This window comes from Ranitomeya variabilis, chromosome 3, assembly GCF_051348905.1.
Source record: "Ranitomeya variabilis isolate aRanVar5 chromosome 3, aRanVar5.hap1, whole genome shotgun sequence".
Taxonomy (NCBI): Eukaryota; Metazoa; Chordata; class Amphibia; order Anura; family Dendrobatidae; genus Ranitomeya; species Ranitomeya variabilis.
Window position 1 is genome coordinate 715,583,704 of NC_135234.1, and position 19,500 is coordinate 715,603,203.

The window sequence follows — 19,500 nt, forward strand, 5'->3', positions numbered from 1 at the left end:
ATATTTTGGTCTTTTCGGATGATTGGGAGTCTCATGTTAAGCAGGTCAGAATGGTATTCCAGGTCCTTCGTGCTAATTCCTTGTTTGTGAAGGGGTCTAAATGTCTCTTCGGAGTTCAGAAGGTTTCATTTTTGGGCTTCATTTTTTCCCCTTCTACTATCGAGATGGATCCTGTTAAAGTTCAGGCCATTTATGTTTGGACTCAACCTACATCTGTGAAGAGCCTTCAGAAATTCCTGGGCTTTGCTAATTTTTACCGTCGCTTCATCGCTAATTTTTCTAGTGTGGTTAAACCTTTGACTGATTTGACAAAGAAAGGTGCTGATGTGGTGAATTGGTCCTCTGCGGCCGTTGAGGCTTTTCAGGAGTTGAAACGTCGCTTTTTTTCGGCCCCTGTGTTGCGTCAGCCAGATGTTTCGCTCCCTTTTCAGGTCGAGGTTGATGCTTCTGAGATTGGAGCAGGGGCTGTTTTGTCTCAAAGAAGTTCGGATGGCTCTGTGATGAAGCCATGTGCTTTCTTTTCTAGAAAGTTTTCGCCTGCTGAGCGTAATTATGATGTTGGCAATCGGGAGTTGCTGGCTATGAAGTGGGCATTCGAGGAGTGGCGACATTGGCTTGAGGGAGCCAAGCACCGCGTGGTGGTCTTGACGGATCACAAGAATTTGACTTATCTCGAGTCTGCCAAGCGGTTGAATCCTAGACAGGCTCGATGGTCGCTGTTTTTCTCCCGTTTCGATTTTGTGGTCTCCTACCTTCCGGGTACTAAGAATGTGAAAGCTGATGCCCTTTCTAGGAGTTTTGTGCCTGATTCTCCGGGAGTCCCTGAGCCGGCTGGTGTTCTCAAAGAGGGGGTAATTTTGTCTGCCATCTCCCCTGATTTGCGGCGGGTGCTGCAGGAGTTTCAGGCTGATAGACCTGACCGATGTCCAGCGGAGAAACTGTTTGTCCCGGATAGATGGACTAGTAGAGTTATCTCTGAGGTTCATTGTTCGGTGTTGGCTGGTCATCCTGGGATTTTTGGTACCAGAGATTTGGTGGCTAGGTCCTTTTGGTGGCCTTCCTTGTCACGGGATGTGCGGTCTTTTGTGCAGTCTTGTGGGACTTGTGCTCCGGCCAAGCCCTGCTGTTCTCGTGCCAGTGGGTTACTTTTGCCCTTGCCGGTCCCAAAAAGGCCCTGGACGCACATTTCCATGGATTTTATTTCTGATCTCCCTGTCTCTCAGAGGATGTCTGTCATCTGGGTGGTCTGTGATCGCTTTTCTAAGATGGTCCATTTGGTACCCCTGCCTAAATTACCTTCCTCCGCTGATTTGGTCCCATTATTTTTTCAGCATGTGGTTCGTTTGCATGGCATTCCGGCGAACATTGTGTCGGACAGAGGTTCCCAGTTTGTCTCTAGGTTTTGGCGGTCCTTTTGTGCGAAGATGGGCATTGATTTGTCTTTTTCTTCGGCTTTCCATCCTCAGACAAATGGCCAAACCGAACGAACCAATCAGACTTTGGAGACCTACCTGAGATGCTTTGTTTCTGCTGATCAGGATGATTGGGTGACCTTCTTGCCTTTGGCTGAGTTCGCCCTTAATAATTGGGCTAGTTCGGCTACTTTGGTTTCGCCTTTTTTTTGCAATTCTGGTTTTCATCCTCGTTTTTCTTCGGGGCAGGTTGAGCCTTCTGACTGTCCTGGTGTGGATTCTGTGGTGGACAGGTTGCAGCAAATTTGGACTCACGTAGTGGACAATTTGACGTTGTCCCAGGAGAAGGCTCAACGTTTCGCTAATCGCTGTCGCTGTGTTGGTCCCCGACTTCGTGTTGGGGATTTGGTTTGTTGTCTTCTCGTTATGTTCCTATGAAGGTTTCTTCTCCTAAGTTTAAGCCTCGTTTCATTGGTCCTTACAAGATTTCTGAAATTCTCAATCCTGTGTCATTTCGTTTGGTCCTTCCATCTTCTTTTGCCATCCATAATGTGTTCCATAGGTCGTTGTTGCGGAGATATGTGGCGCCTATGGTTCCCTCCGTTGATCCTCCTGCTCCGGTGTTGGTCGAGGGGGAGTTGGAGTATGTGGTAGAGAAGATTTTGGATTCTCGTATTTCAAGACGGAAGCTTCAGTACCTGGTGAAATGGAAGGGCTATGGTCAGGAGGATAATTCCTGGGTTGTTGCCTCCGATGTCCATGCTGCCGATTTAGTTCGTGCCTTTCACTTGGCTCGTCCTGATCGGCCTGGGGGCCCTGGTGAGGGTTCGGTGACCCCTCCTCAAGGGGGGGGTACTGTTGTGAACTCCGTTCTCAGGCTCCCTCCTGTGGCCATGAATGGTACTTTGGTGAGTTCTGTCCTTGAACTCTCTCTAGTGGCTTTGAGTGGAACTGCTGGTCCTTGAGGTTGGCTTTCCAGCTGCCCTCGTTTATTGCTAGGCTGGCTTCTCTATTTAACTCCACTCAGATCAATACTTCATGCCAGCTGTCAATGTCTCAGTATTGGTTCAGATCTCTCTTGGACTTCTCAGATGACCTGTCTACTCCAGCAGAAGCTAAGTTCCTGCTAGTTCATTTGTTGTTACTGCTAATTCTAGTTCAGCTTGCTATCATGATATTTCCTTGCTAGCTGGAAGCTCTGGGGGTGCAGAGTTGCACCTCCACACCGTGAGTCGGTGTGGAGGTCTTTTTGCATACTCTGCGTGGTTTTGTAGTTTTTTTGTGCTGACCGCATAGTTCCCTTTTCTATCCTCTGACTATTTAGTGAAGACTGGCCTCCTTTGCTAAAACCTGTTTCATTCCTGTGTTTGTGACTTCCCTCTAAACTCACCGTCAATATATGTGGGGGCTGCCTTTTCCTTTGGGGAATTTCTCTGAGGCAAGGTAAGGCTTCTATTTCTATCTTTAGGGGTAGTTAGCTCTTAGGCTGTGAAGAGGCGTCTAGGCAGAGGCTATTTCTAGTGTGTGTGATAGGAGTAGGGTTTGCGGTCAGCAGAGTTCCCACTTCCCCAGAGCTTGTCCCGTTTCCTAGTTTAACCATCAGGTCATTCCGGGTGCACCTAACCACCAGGTCCATAACACTCGCCTACAATATGAAAAACAGCACACAGACAAGCCTCAAAACTTCCGGAACAAGGTCATTTGGAGTGATGAGACCAAAATTGAACTTTTTGGCCACAACCATAAACGTTAAATTTAGAGAGAGGTCAAGAAGGCCTATGATGAAAGGAACACCATTCCTATTATAAAGCACAGAGGTGGATCGCTGATGTTTTGGGGATGTGTGAGCTACAACGGCACAGGAAACTTGGTCAAAGTTGAAAGAAAGATGAATGCAGCAGGTTATCATCAAATACTGGAGGCAAATTTACAATCATTAGCCTGGAAGCTGTGCATGGGACGCACTTGGACATTCCAACATGACAACGATTCAAAACACAAGGCCAAGTCGACCTGTCATTGGCTACAGCAAAACAAAGTAAAGGTTCTGGAGTCGCCATCTCAGTCTCCTGACCTCAATATCATTGAGTCACTCTGGGAAGATCTCAAATGCGCAGTGTTAGGGGTCGAGTTCCCGCTTCTGCACAGGGGGAATCTCGGGCCATCTCCGCTGCGGTCTCCCATTCTTCTCCTGCCGCAGTGGAGCCTGCTCAGCGGAGACATCGCTCCCAGCGTCTCGCTCAGTCTGACTCGGTACAAAGAGTTACTGCTGCTTTTCCTGCTTCTGCCATTGAAGTCAGTGCTGGGCAGCGGCGAACAGACGCTTCTGGGACTAAGTCCTGCTTTTCTCGTTCTGAGCATGCCCAGAGTAAGATCTCTCAGTGGAGATCGACGGTCACATGATCAGTTACTGCAGCTAAGGCCATTGGTCCTTCAGGAAGGTCCTGTAGGTGCTCACGCTCTGTGGCAGCCTCTCATTGGTCCTTCTAGGAAGGTCCTGTACGTGCTGCAAACTATTTAAGGCTCGCATGGCCGCACGGCCATGCGCTAGTATTGTTCTATGTTATGTACTTTGCGCCAGTGTGGTCATGTAAGATTGTGTTCAGGGACCCGGCTGAAATAAGCCCCTAGAATGCTGGCACCTCCGGCGAGGAGTTTTGTGTGCATGCATGACCACTCACTGCTCTCAGTTGGGTAGTTAGCCTGTGCCACTGTGAAGTCTAACAGGGCGCAGTGCTTTGAGTTCACGGCTACTCTGTGAAGTAACAGAGTTAGCTCATACCGCCATATAGTTCCGCCGTTTGCTAGCAGCAGGTTCTGCTGCACGGTGGACCCCGGGCTGCGAACGCAGCTATTATAATAAAATCTCTATATTCACTCGGTGCGTTCCGCTAGCCCTAACACGCAGTTCATGCTAGACAGCCCAGGAATTTGGAGGATTTTTTCCAAGAAGAGTGGGCAGCTTTACCATTTGAGAAAATAAAGAACCTCATCCACAACTACCACAAAAGACTTCATGCTGTCATTCATGTTAGAGGGGGCAATACATGGTTTTAAGAAATGGAGTATGTGAAGAGTCAGTTGGATGTTTTGGGTTGTCATTATGATTTAAAAAGAGAAAATACAGTAGTTCGACAATAAATGGCTTCACCCAACCACTAACCATGAAAAGGAAGAACCCTAAACATGGAAATCAAGAAAATAAAAAAATATATATATATATATATATATATATATATATATATATATATATATATATATATTCAAAGTGAGAGAGAGTTATTTATGTATCTCAATAAAATTAGAATAAACAAAACAAAAGCATAATAAAGTATAAAATGCCTTTATTGAATTTTATTTGGCAGAAGAATGGCACTTTATAAAAATATACGTATAAAAAATATATATAAGAGTATATATATGAATAACAAAAGTGGGACGGACACAAAAAGGAAAAAAGGGGGGTCATAAAGGAGATCGTCAACAAAAATTATAATTTAATTGAACCATTGTACGCACAACAGTGCATGGACAAGTGCACAAAAAGCAAGCAAATAACGCGCACAGCAGTGCATTCAACAACATATATTAAAATATAAATGTATGAACACGTTCACAAAAAGCAAATAACAATAAGTGCTAAGGTGCAAAAAAGTGCAAACGTGTGGGGAAAATATATACTAATTCTTTTATAGGGTGAAAAATAATAATCCAATCAGGAAGCACACAGATATAAGTGATATGGTACATGTCCCCAAAAAACACATACGATGAGCGCCAGGTTCAATATAGGACAATAATGTATAATATATACCTTCAAGGGTCCGTTCCTCCAAGTATAGCGCACCCTGACGCACGCTTCGGATAAATCCTTCGTCAGGGGGTGACTGCAGAGTGACTGCAGACTTATCAATTTGTACCAGAAAACTCCTTTAATTTTATGCGACAGTCCTGGGTCACACATCTAATTTCAATATAGGGAGGCTCCAATCATCAGGTGTCTCAGATAAAGGGGCCATACAGTGTAAGGCCATGTGCACACGATCAGTATTTTTCGGGTTTTTTTCGCGTTTTTTCGCTATAAAAATGTGATAAAAACGCGAAAAAAACGCTAACATATGCCTCCTATTATTTACAGTGTATTCTGCATTTCTTGTGCAAATGTTGCATTTTTTTCTGCGAAAAAATCGCATCGCGGAAAAAAAAGCAACATGTTCATTAAATTTGCGGAATTGCGGGGATTCCGCACACCTAGGAACGCATTGATCTGCTTACTTTCCGCATGTGGCTGTGCCCACCATGCGGGAAGTAAGCAGATTATGTGCGGTTGGTACCCAGGGTGGAGGAGAGGAGACTCTCCTCCACGGACTGGGCACCATATAATTGGTAAAAAAAAACAATTAAAATAAAAAATAGTGATATACTCACCTTCGATGGCCCACGGAGTCTTCCCGCCTCTCAGGTGCATGCTGCCGCTTCCGTTCCTATAGATGGTGTGTGAAGGACCTGCGATGACGTCGCGGTCTTGTGATTGGTCACGTGACCGCTCATGTGACCGCTCACGTGACCGCGACGTCATCGAAGGTCCTGCACACACCATCTATAGGTACGGACGCCGCTGAGGAGATCGGCTGTCTGCAGAAGGTGAGTATAACCATTTTTTTTATTTTTTTTAACATTCTATCTTTTACTATTGATGCTGCATAGGCAGCATCTATAGTAAAAAGTTGGTCACACTTGTCAAACACTATGTTTGACAAGTGTGACCAACTTGTCAGTCAGTTTTCCAAGCAATGCTACAGATCGCTTGGAAAACTTTAGCATTCTGCAAGCTAATTACGCTTGCAAAATGCTAAAAAAAAACGTGAAAAAAACGTGAAAAAAACGCAAAAAAAAAATGCGGATTTCTTGCAGAAAATTTCCGTTTTTCTTCAGGAAATTTCTGCAAGAAATCCTGACGTGTGCACATACCCTAAATGCGTATTTGCGCCATGTATTGCTGTGTCTTTATTTTTTAGAACCTTGCTGGAGGAAGTTTTTCTCTATACTATGTGGCAATCATTACTCACTTGTAGCAAAGATTGAATAGTAGCATACACAGAAGACCCATGCAGTCCATGTTTACCTCGGTTTTGGAATGGACCACACAGATTACATCTTATCACTGGACGCCCCAACAGCAGGACATCCTGTGATCACTATTTTAGAGGAACTCTTCTATCAGAGGGGCATTGTGCAAACGTGTACAACCATTACAAATTCTGATTTGCAGAAACATTCGTATATATGAAATATTGCAGATGTTATGCCTTTTTAGCTTCATATTACATTAATGGAGCAGTGATGAGTTCTTCTTTCTTTACTCCATGACCTTCTTCACAATAATATCTCATGACTTGTGCAGAAAATGAATTATCGGACGCTGACCTCCTGAGCTCTTACATAAATTTTATTTTCACTCGTCTAGTTACCGTATATATTTTACACTGTAAGTTCATCTTTAGTGATTTGAACTTGCTTCAGTAGAAAGCAATGACATTGTACTATATCTGTATATATACAGTCATGGCTGAAAGTGTTGGCACCCTTGAAATTATCCTAGAAAATTATTGCAATTACACGTTTTATTATACACAAGTTTATTTTCTTTGTGTGTATTGGAACAACACAAAAAAACAGAGGAAAAAAATGTAAATTTTAAATAGTTTCACACAAAACCTTCAAAATGGGCCAGAAATGCTCAATTACGGCGCTGCTCCAACTTCTCTTAGTGGCCTCGGCTGGGAACTACACATCCGCCTCCTATTAAAATCAATAGGAGGCGGATGTGCAGTACCCAGCAGTGGCCACTATCAGAAGATGGAGCAGCAAACAAGCCTTTCAGAGATTGATGACCTATACCAAGGATAGGGCTTCAATGATAAAGTAGTGGACAACCTCTTGAACAAGCTGTGATTTATATCTTCGTCACAGGTCAGATTCACATGCATGGATCGGGTTCAGCAGCTGAGCCTGCTCTATACATGATGGGTGCCATCTGTGTTATACAGTCAGCACCTACTTTTAACAGCATATAGATGCCACTGTCAATCTCTGACAGCAGCATTGAAGTACTGATTTCACCTTGGCAGTCGGGGGTCTTCAGAAAACCCCCATCACTGCCATCTTGGTACTTCTATGAAGCCCATAATAATTATTTTGACTATATACTGCACTGCAGACGAGCTGCAATATATAGTATAAGTGATCACACAATCACAGGTTCAAGTCCCCTTGGTGATAAAAAAAAAAGTTTTTAAAAATTAAGAAAAAAAAAATCACCATGCTTCAACCAATAAAAATAAATACTTGCAATGCACAAAAAAAAACAAGCCCTGACATAGGTTCATTGACAGAACAATAAAAAAAAAGTTAATTCTAGCAGCTATACCTGTGCTTTGTTGTTTGGAGGACTACACGTTTCAGATACTCTAAGCGATGCTGCTGAGTGAAGCGAGGACTGCATGTTAAGTGCATGGTTAGACACAATATCATAGTTTAACACAAGAGCATAGTTTGATGCTTTACTTACTAGTTTTCCATTGTTTTTCTGCTATTATCTGTACTGTTTATCACCAATTTAATATGTTTATAAAGAACTAGATGGTGGCCTGATTCTAACACATCGGGTATTCTAGAATATGTATGTAGTTTATTTATGAAGATTTAAGAATAATGCAATGAACTTGTTCAGTAAACGTGACTGAACTATGTTGCACTGTGACTGACAGAACTTGTTCAGTAAATGTGACTGAACTACATGGCAATATGACTGACAGAACTTGTTCAGTAAACGTGACTGAACTACGTGGCACTGTGACTGACAGAACTTGTTCAGTAAACGTGACTGAACTACGTGGCGTCCAATCAGAGATGCGGGATTTCCGTTACGGACAAGCAGACAGAATTAGACGATTATATAGTAGACTAGATGGTAGCCCGATTCTAATGCATCGGGTATTCTAGAATATGTATGTAGTTTATTTATGAAGATTTTAGAATAATACATTGAATACACAGGATTCGGCCGGCCGCGACCAATTAGCGAAGCGTGGTTCAAATCCCGCGCCAATTCGCGGCCGGACTGTGCCTGTCGCTGATTGTTCGTGGCCGGCCATGTAGTATATAACAGCTCACGTAGTAAATAGCACAGCCACGTAGTATGTTGCACAGCCACATAGTATATAGCACAGCCACGTAGTGTATAGCACAGCCATGTAGTATATAGCACAGCCACGTAGTATATAGCACAGCCCACGGAGTATGTAGCACAGCCCACGGACTATATAGCACAACCACGTAGTATATAACACAGCCCACGGAGTATATAGCACAGCCACGTAGTATATAGCACAGCCCACGGAGTGTATAACAGCCCACATAGCATATAACACAGCCATGTAGTTTATAACAGCCCACGTAGCATATAACACAGCCCACATAGTGTATAACACAGCCCACATAGTGTATAACACAGGCCACGTAGTGTATAACACAGCCCACGTAGTATATTGCACAGCCCACATAGTATATTGCACAGCCCACATAGTATATTGCACAGCCCACGTAGTATATTGCACAGACCACGCAGTATATTGCACAGCCCACATAGTACATTGCACAGCCCACATAGTACATTGCACAGCCCACGTAGTATATAGCACAGCCCACGTAGTATATTGCACAGCCCACGTATTATATTGCACAGCCCACGTATTATATTGCACAGCCCATGTATTATATTGCACAGCCCACATATTATATTGCACAGCCCATGTTGTACATTGCACAGCCCACGTATTATATTGCACAGCCCACGTAGTATATTGCACAGCCCACGTAGTATATAGCACAGCCCACGCAGTATATAGCAATGTGGGCATCATATCCCTGTTAAAAAAAAAGAATTAACAAAAAATAGTTATATACTCACCTTCCGTTGGCCCCGGATCCAAGCGAGGCATTTACCGATGCTCCTCACGCGCTCCGGTCCCAAGAGTGCATTGCGGTCTCGCGAGATGATGATGTAGCGGTCTCGTGAAACCGCTACGTCATCATCTCGCGAGACCGCAATGCATGGAGCGGTCACCGGAGCGTCACGAGGAGCGGGAAAGGCTGGTTCTAGATCCGAGGGGCCGACGGACGGTTAGTATATAACGATTTTTTATTTTTTTATTATTTTTAACATTAGATCTTTTAACTATTGATGCCGCATAGGCAGCATCAATAGTCAAAAGTTGGTCACACAGGGTTAATAGCAGCGGTAACAGAGTGGGTTACCCGCAGCATAACGCGGTCCGTTACCGCTGCCATTAACCCTGTGTGAGCGCTGACTGGAGGGGATTATGGAGCGGGCACTGACTGCGGGGAGGAAGGAGTGGCCATTTGCCGCCGGACTGTGCCCGTCGCTGATTGGTCGTGGCCGTTTTGCCACGACCAATCAGCAACTTGGATTTCAATGACAGACAGAGGCCGCCACCAATGAATATCTGTGACAGACAGACAGATGGACAGACGGAAGTGATCCTTAGACAATTATATACTGTAGTAGATTCTGTCGCGCTATTCACTCAATAAGGTGGAACCATGGTTTTATACAACATAAGAGAAGACTGTGTATACATATAAAAACAAAAAGACCTATTAAGCCATATGTAATACTTAATTAAAATTTTGCCTGTAGTTTTAGGAAAAAACTGTCAGTTAATAAAACTAGAGACCTTTTGAAAATGTCACTTAGTCTGTTTATACCGTATCCGCAGTGCAGACTGTTACTGTGCTCCATGCTAGAACGAAATTTGAAGATTTTGGTAGTAGCAGCTTTTAATAAATTTCCATTTGTATATTTATGTTACTTATCCTCATGGGTGGTGTAGCGTTATACTGTCTGAGACATAGTACTTACTGTACCTTTGGACCGGTGTTGTCAGCTGGTCATACATGGAGCATCGCTGCTGAAGAGAAAGATGTGACCGTGGAGATGAGGAGATGAGCAGCAGCAGGCTGGCGAAGGAGTAGCAGGTCAAAGGAGGAAGCCACGTGTGTAGAGCCAGGAGCGCTCCGGCCGGTAGGGTCCCTGGATACAAAAACATAGATGGACGATGGCACTGGAAAAAGCGTGTGATGTCACAGGATATGGTGTCCTGAAGGAGCCAAAAAGAAGGAGAACCGAGCATTCCCCGAAATATGGTTATTTTAGATAGAGTAGACAGAGAGAGTGAGACAGTAGGGATCAATGAGGATTTAGAGGGGGCTGGGACATGCAAAGAACATAGGCAGGTGAGGAGGAGTAATAAATGTACTAATAGTAATACATGTCTTCTCGTAAATGCAATAAGTCTCACAAACAAAATGAAAAAATTGGAGACCCTTATGTCAGCTACAGAATATGATGTGGTGTGCATTACGGAAACTTGGCTGGATAAAAGCCCTAACTAGGTGACAAACGTAAAGGGTTAAACTACTTTTAGAAAGGACATGAAAAGGTGGAGTATTTATTATAGTTAAATCCAAATTAAGACCTGTGCTCAATGATGACATTGGGGGAGCTGCGACAATGTAGTGAGTATGGATAAATGTACATGAGGATGGAAATAATGGAAAGCTGCTATTTGGAGTTTCTACAAGCCCCCTAATATAGCTGGACAAGTAGAGGATGAAATGCTGCAACAAATTAAAAAGGCAGCAAATAATAATAGGTTTCTTATTATGGGGGATTTTTTTTTTTTACGATGCAACTATTTTTATTCCATACATCCATGGTTGTAAAACAAACACATGTAGATGGCCAAAATACTATGTCCTCAGTCCATAAGTTCCCATCATTAGTTCCACTGGACCCATTCCAGGCGATACCCACTGTCTCCCAACTTTTGGTTGGTCCACAGCTTTTGGTATCTCCAGCCCTTATAGTGTGCAGTCACAGCCTATGTTCCTCCAGACAATGGATATCATAACCATAGCTGATGGATACCCCTCCAGCCGGCAACTGATCTCCAAAACTCCATAGGCCATCCATCCCAGCTTGGATCTTCTCACTTCGAAGTCCATCCAACCACTCATTATGGCGGAGTTTAACTTTCCAGACATTCAATGGGACATAGAATCTTCTGGTTGTGCTAAAGGCGGCAAGTTCTTATCCACAATTCAGGACAATTATCTCTCTCAGCTGGTAGATGGGCCAACCAGGGGAGATAATCTATTGTGTAGAAAATTGTGTAGACAGGATACCGAATATAAATAGAGCATGTTTGAGGATATTATTATTATTTATATAGCACCATTATTTCCATGGTGCTGCACATGAGACAGGGGTTACGTACAGAGTTATAGATATAGTTTACAGTAAACAAATTTACAATGACAGACTGGTACAGAGGGGAGAGGAACCTGTCCTGGCGGACTTACATTCTATGGGATAATTGAGAAGAGACAGAAGGTCGGAGTGCAACAGCTCTGGTGGTAGCGAGGCGGCAGCTTGGGTGGTGGTGAGGTGGTAGCTCGGGTGGTGGTAAGGCGGCAGCTCGGGTGGTGGTGAGGTGGCAGCTTGGGTGGTGGTGAGGCAGCAGTTCGGGTGGTGGTGTGGCGGCAGCTTAGGTGGTGGTGAGGCAGCAGAATGGTTATTGCAGGTTGTAGGCTTTCCTGAAGAGATGGGTTTTCAGGTTCTGTCTGAAGGATCCAAGAGTGGTGGATGATCGGATGTGTTGAGGCGTGGAATTCCAGAGGATGGGGGATATTAGGGAGAAATCTTGGAGGCGGTTGCGTGAGGAACAAATAAGTGTGGAGGAGAGTAGGAGGTCTTTGGAGGATTGGAGATTACATGAGGGAAGATATTGGGAGATTAGTTCAGAGATATAGGGAGGGGACAGGTTGTGGATGGCTTTGTAGATCAGTGTTAGTAGTTTGAACTGGATTCGTTGGGGAATTGGGAGCCAGCGGAGGGATTTGCAGAGGGGAGAAACAGGGGAATAGCGAGGAGAGAGGTGGATTAGCCGAGAAGCAGAGTTGAGGACAGAATGGAGCGGTGCAAGAGAGTTAGCGGGGAGGCCACAGAGGAGGGTGGAGATGAAGGCATGCACAAGAGTTTTGTAGATTGTGGGCTGAGGAAGGGATGGATTCTGGCAATATTTTTGAGTTGGAGGCAACAGGAGGTGGGAAGAGTTTGGACGTGCGGTTTGGAGGATAGGGCAGTGTTGAGAGTTACCCCGAGGCAGCGGATTTCAGGTGCAGGAGAGAGCATGATGCCATTTACCATAATAGATAGATCAGGTAGAGGGGATACGCGAGATGGGGAAAGATGATGAGTTCGGTTTTATCTACATTGAGTTTTAGGAAGCGAGAGGTAAAGAAGGAGGATATTCACCTCTCGTGTCTCCCCTTTTCCTCATAGTTTGTAAGCTTGCGAGCAGGGCCCTCATTTCTCTTGGTATCTGTTTTGAACTGTGATTTCTGTTATGCTGTAATGTCTATTGTCTGTACAAGTCCCCTCTATAATTTGTAAGGCGCTGTGTAATATGTTGGCGCTATATAAATAAAATTATTATTATATATGACAGACACTCCGGGATTCTGGACAGCAGATAGACATCTGGGCCAGAGAGGTAGATCTGAGTGTCGTCCGCATACAGGTGGTACTGGAAGCCATGGGACCTAAGTTGTCCTAGGCCAAGGGTATAGATGGAAAAAAGTAGGGGCCCTAGGGCAGAGCCTTGAAGGACTCCAACAGAGAGAGGACAGGATGAGGAGGTAGTGTGGGAGTAGGAAACGCTAAATGTGCGGTCGGAAAGGTATGAGGCAATCCAGGACAGGGCAAGGTCTTTGATGCCAAAGGAAGAAAGAATCTGTAGCAGTAGGCAGTGGTCGACTGTGTCAAAGGCAGAGGACAGGTCGAGAAAGAGGAGGATGGAGAACTGTCTGTTTGCTTTGGCAAAGAGTAAGTCATTAGTAGTTTTTGTCAGGGCAGCTTCGGTGGAGTGGTGGGTGTTATGATCCTTAGTGGTTGAGGATCACAAATTACTCCAGCAAGGTGACTAAACATAGGACAAGCTCTAGGGAGGTGGAAAACTGGACTGACCGCAAAACTGAACCTATCCAACCACACTAGAGGCAGCCGGTGAACGTGTCTAAAATCCTAGACGTCTCGAGCCAGCCTGAGGAACTAACTACCCCTAGAGAGAAAGAAAGACCTCTCTTGCCTCCAGAGAAATAATCCCCAAAAGATATAGAAGCCCCCAACAGATAATAACGGTGAGGTAAGAGGAAGGCACATACACAGGGGTGAAAGCAGATTCAGCAAAAGAGGCCCACTAATTCTAGATAGCAGAAAATAGAAAAGGGGTCTATGCGGTCAGTAAAAAACCCTTACAAAATATCCACACTGAGATTTCAAGAACCCCCACACCAACTAACGGTGTGAGGGGAGAAACTCAGTCCCCTAGAGCAACCAGCAAGTAAGAAATCACATTTTAACAAGCTGGACAAAAAACATGATGAACGCTGATAATCAGAAACTGAACAAACAAAAACTTAGCTTGTCTTGGAGAGACTGGGAGCAAGGTAGTCACCAGGAATCTGAAGAGCACTGAATACATTGATAGCAGGCAAGGAACTGAGTATCCAGGTGAGCTAAATAGGAAACCAACCAAGGATAACGAACCAGGTGATGAAGCCAACCTGCAGAAAGACAACACTACACAGTACCACTTGTGACCACTAGAGGGAGCCCAAAAATAGAGTTCACAACAGTACCCCCCCTTGAGGAGGGGTCACCGACCCCTCATCAAGACCCCCAGGGCGATCAGGACGAGCTGCGTGGAAGGCACGAACCAAATCGGCCGCATGAACATCAGAGGCGACAACCCAGGAATTATCCTCCTGACCATAGCCCTTCCACTTAACCAGATACTGAAGTCTCCGTCTAGAGATACGAGAATCCAAAATTTTCTCCACCACCTACTCCAATTCGCCCTCGACCAGCACCGGAGCAGGAGGCTCAACAGAAGGAACCACAGGTACCACATACCTCCGCAACAAAGACCTATGGAACACATTATGGATGGCAAACGATGCCGGGAGATCCAAACGAAAAGACACTGGGTTAAGGATTTCCAAGATCTTATAAGGACCGATGAAGCGAGGCTTAAACTTAGGAGATGAAACCTTCATAGGAACATACCGAGAAGACAGCCACACCAAATCCCCAACACGAAGTCGGGGACCCACACCGCGGCGGCGGTTGGCAAAGCGCTGAGCCCTCTCCTGTGACAATTTCAGATTGTCCACCACATGGCTCCAAATCTGCTGCAACCTATCCACCACAGAATCCACCCCAGGACAGTCAGAAGACTCAACCTGACCCGAGGAAAAACGAGGATGGAAACCAGAATTGCAGAAAAAAGGCGAAACCAGGGTAGCAGAACTATCCCGATTATTAAGGGCAAACTCGGCCAATGGCAAAAAAGTCACCCAATCATCCTGATCAGCAGAAACAAAACATCTCAAATAAGTCTCCAACGTCTGATTAGTTCGCTCGGTTTGGCCATTAATCTGAGGATGGAAGGCCGACAAAAAAGACAAATCAATGCCCATCTTAGCACAAAAAGTTCGCCAAAACCTGGAAACAAACTGGGATCCTCTATCAGACACAATATTTTCAGGAATGCCGTGCAAGCGAACCACATTCTGAAAAAATAGAGGAACCAAATCGAAGGAGGAAGGCAGCTTAGGCAAGGGCACCAAATGGACCATCTTGGAAAAACGATCACACACCACCCAGATGACAGACATTTTCTGAGATACTGGCAGATCCGAAATAAAATCCATGGAAATGTGCGTCCAAGGCCTTTTCGGGACAGGCAAAGGCAAAAGCAAACCGCTGGCATGAGAACAGCAAGGCTTAGCCCGGGCACAAATCCCACAAGACTGCACAAAGGAACGCACATCCCGCGACAAGGAAGGCCACCAGAAGGACCTAGCCACCAAATCTCTGGTACCAAAAATCCCAGGATGACCCGCCAACACCGAAGAATGAACCTCGGAAATAACTCTGCTGGTCCATCTATCCGGGACAAACAGTCTCTCTGGTGGACAACGGTCAGGTCTATCCGCCTGAAATTTCTGCAGCACTTGTCGCAAATCTGGAGAAATGGCAGACAAAATCACTCCCTCTCTGAGAATACCAGCCGGCTCAGAAACTCCCGGAGAGTCAGGCACAAAACTCCTAGAAAGTGCATCAGCTTTCACGTTCTTCGAACCAGGCAGGTACGAGACCACGAAGTTGAAACGGGAGAAAAACAACGACCAACGAGCCTGTCTAGGATTCAGGCGCTTGGCAGACTCGAGGTAAATCAGATTTTTGTGATCAGTCAGGACCACCACACGATGTTTAGCTCCTTCGAGCCAATGTCGCCACTCCTCAAATGCCCACTTCATAGCCAACAACTCCAGATTACCAACATCATAATTTCGCTCGGCAGGCGAAAACTTTCTTGAAAAGAAAGCACATGGCTTCATCACAGAGCCCTCAGAGCTTCTCTGTGACAAAACAGCCCCTGCTCCAATCTCGGAAGCATCAACCTCGACCTGGAAGGGGAGAGAGACATCTGGCTGACATAAGACTGGAGCTGAAGAAAACCGGTGCTTAAGCTCCCGAAAGGCCTCCACGGCCGCAGGAGACCAATTAGTCACATCAGAGCCCTTCTTGGTCAAATCACTCAAAGGTTTAACCACACTAGAAAAATTAGCAATGAAACGACGGTAAAAATTAGCAAAACCCAAGAACTTCTGAAGACTCTTAACAGACGTGGGCTGAGTCCAGTCATGAATAGCCTGGACCTTGACTGGGTCCATCTCCACAGTAGAAGGAGAAAAAATAAAACCCAAAAAGGAGACCTTCTGTACTCCGAAGAGGCATTTTGAGCCCTTCACAAATAAAGCATTAGCACGCAGGACCTGAAACACCATCCTGACCTGCTTCACATGGGACTCCCAATCATCAGAAAAAAAACAAAATGTCATCCAGATAAACAATCATAAATTTATCCAGATATTCTTGGAAAATGTCATGCATGAAGGACTGAAACACAGAAGGAGCATTAGAGAGTCCAAAAGGCATCACCAAGTACTCAAAATGGCCTTCAGGCGTATTAAATGCTGTTTTCCATTCATCTCCCTGCTTAATGCGCACAAGATTATACGCACCACGGAGATCTATCTTGGTGAACCAACTGGCACCCTTAATCCGAGCAAACAAATCAGACAATAGTGGCAAAGGATACTGAAATTTGACTGTGATTTTATTCAGAAGGCGATAATCTATACACGGTCTCAAAGAACCATCCTTCTTGGCCACAAAAAAGCATCCTGCACCAAGAGGGGAAGAGGATGGGCGAATATGTCCCTTCTCCAAAGACTCCTTTATATAACTCCGCATCACGGCATGCTCTGGTATAGACAAATTAAAAAGTCGTCCCTTAGGGAATTTACTACCAGGAATTAAATTTATAGCACAGTCACAATCCCAATGAGGGGGCAGGACACTGGACATGGGCTCATCAAATACATCCTGGTAGTCAGACAAAAACTCAGGGACCACAGAAGGAGTGGAAGAAGCAATAGACACCAATGGAGTATCGCCATGAATTCCCTGACAACCCCAACTAGACACAGACATAGCTTTCCAATCTAAAACTGGATTATGAGCCTGCAGCCATGGCAGACCCAAAACGACAACATCATGTAAATTATGCAGAACAAGAAAGCGAATCACCTCCTGATGAACGGGAGTCATGCACATGGTCATTTGCGTCCAATACTGAGGTTTATTCTCAGCCAATGGCGTAGCATCAATTCCCCTCAGAGGAATAGGAAATTCCAAAGGCTCCAGGACAAAACCACAGCGCTTGGCAAATGACAAATCCATCAGATTCAGGGCAGCACCCGAATCCACAAAGGCCATAACCGAGTAGGACAACAAAGAACAAATCAAAGTAACAGACAAAATAAATTTAGGCTGTAAAGTACCAATGGTGACAGGTTTAGCAACCTTTTTTAAGCGTTTAGAGCATGCTGAGATAACATGAGCAGAATCACCACAGTAAAAGCACAACCCATTTTGATGTCTATGACTTTGTCGCTCAATTCTGGTCAGAGTTCGATCACATTGCATAGACTCAGGTCCCTGTTCAGAAAATACCGCCAAAGGATGAGCAGATTTGCGCTCCCGCAAACACCGATCAACCTGAATGGCTAAAGCCATAGAATCACTCAGACTTGTAGGGGTGGGGAACCCCACCAAAACATCCTTAATGGCTTCAGAAAGACCTTCTCTGAAATTTGCAGCCAGGGCACACTCATTCCATTGAGTAAGCACTGACCATTTCCCAAATTTTTGACAATACACCTCTGCTTCATCCTGCCCTTGAGAGAGGGCCAGCAACGCTTTTTCTGCCTGATTCTCAAGATTAGGCTCCTCATAAAGCAATCCAAGAGCCAGAAAAAACGCATCCACATTAAGCAATGCAGGATCTCCTGGCGCCAGAGAGAAAGCCCAATCCTGCGGGTCGCCACGCAACAAGGAGATAACAATTTTTACTTGCTGAGCGGAATCACCAGAGGAACGAGGTCTCAGAGATAGAAATAACTTACAATTATTCTTAAAATTCTGAAACCTAGATCTATCTCCAGAAAACAACTCAGGAATGGGTATCTTTGGTTCTGACATAGGGCTATGAATAACAAAATCCTGAATACTTTGTACCCGTGCAGCAAGATGATCCACACTAGAAGTCAGAGTCTGAACATCCATGTCTGCAGCTGAGCTCAAAACCACTCAGAGTTCAAGGGGATGAAAGAAGCTAGACAGACTGCAGCACAAAAAAAAAAAAAATGTACTCAGGTCTTCTTTTAATCCTACTTCTGCGATGCATAAAACACTTTTTGGCCTGCTATACTGTTATGATCCTTAGTGGTTGAGGATCACAAATTACTCCAGCAAGGTGACTAAACATAGGACAAGCTCTAGGGAGGTGGAAAACTGGACTGACCGCAAAACTGAACCTATCCAACCACACTAGAGGCAGCCGGTGAACGTGTCTAAAATCCTAGACGTCTCGAGCCAGCCTGAGGAACTAACTACCCCTAGAGAGAAAGAAAGACCTCTCTTGCCTCCAGAGAAATAATCCCCAAAAGATATAGAAGCCCCCAACAGATAATAACGGTGAGGTAAGAGGAAGGCACATACACAGGGGTGAAAGCAGATTCAGCAAAAGAGGCCCACTAATTCTAGATAGCAGAAAATAGAAAAGGGGTCTATGCGGTCAGTAAAAAACCCTTACAAAATATCCACACTGAGATTTCAAGAACCCCCACACCAACTAACGGTGTGAGGGGAGAAACTCAGTCCCCTAGAGCAACCAGCAAGTAAGAAATCACATTTTAACAAGCTGGACAAAAAACATGATGAACGCTTATAATCAGAAACTGAACAAACAAAAACTTAGCTTGTCTTGGAGAGACTGGGAGCAAGGTAGTCACCAGGAATCTGAAGAGCACTGAATACATTGATAGTAGGCAAGGAACTGAGTATCCAGGTGAGCTAAATAGGAAACCAACCAAGGATAACGAACCAGGTGATGAAGCCAACCTGCAGAAAGACAACACTACACAGTACCGCTTGTGACCACTAGAGGGAGCCCAAAAATAGAGTTCACAACAGGTGGGGGTGGAAGCCAGATTGGAGGTTGTCAAGGAGAGAGTTAGATGAGAGGTGGGAGGAAAGTTGAGCATGGACATGCTGCTCAAGGAGTTTTGAAGCAAACGGGAGCAGGATATACTACTAGAATCCCATAGAAAACTTATACCCTGTGGAAATAAAATGTCCAGGAATAAAAAGAATCCATTATGGATAAATAAGATAGTACAAAGTTTAATAAGAGAAAAACAAAGGGTATTCAAAATCTTGAAGGCTGAGAAAACAGAATTAGCATTTCAGTAGAACAAAGATCTCAATAAGAAATGTAAAATAGAAATCAAGCTATTGCTGAATATACAA

At 44.7% G+C, this 19,500-nt stretch overlaps 1 long non-coding RNA gene across 2 annotated transcripts in view; it reads right to left on the reverse strand.

Moving 5' to 3' along the window:
- LOC143817149 (uncharacterized) overlaps positions 1 to 19,500 on the reverse strand; it is a 174,558-nt gene that overhangs the window by 49,911 nt on the left and 105,147 nt on the right. Inside the window, exon 2 of one of the 2 annotated variants that reach the window (XR_013224074.1) lies at positions 10,362 to 10,527. This is a non-coding gene — a long non-coding RNA (uncharacterized LOC143817149). Of the gene's footprint in view, positions 1 to 10,356; positions 10,528 to 19,500 lie in introns of both variants that reach the window. The other variant, XR_013224075.1, reaches the window with a different exon arrangement.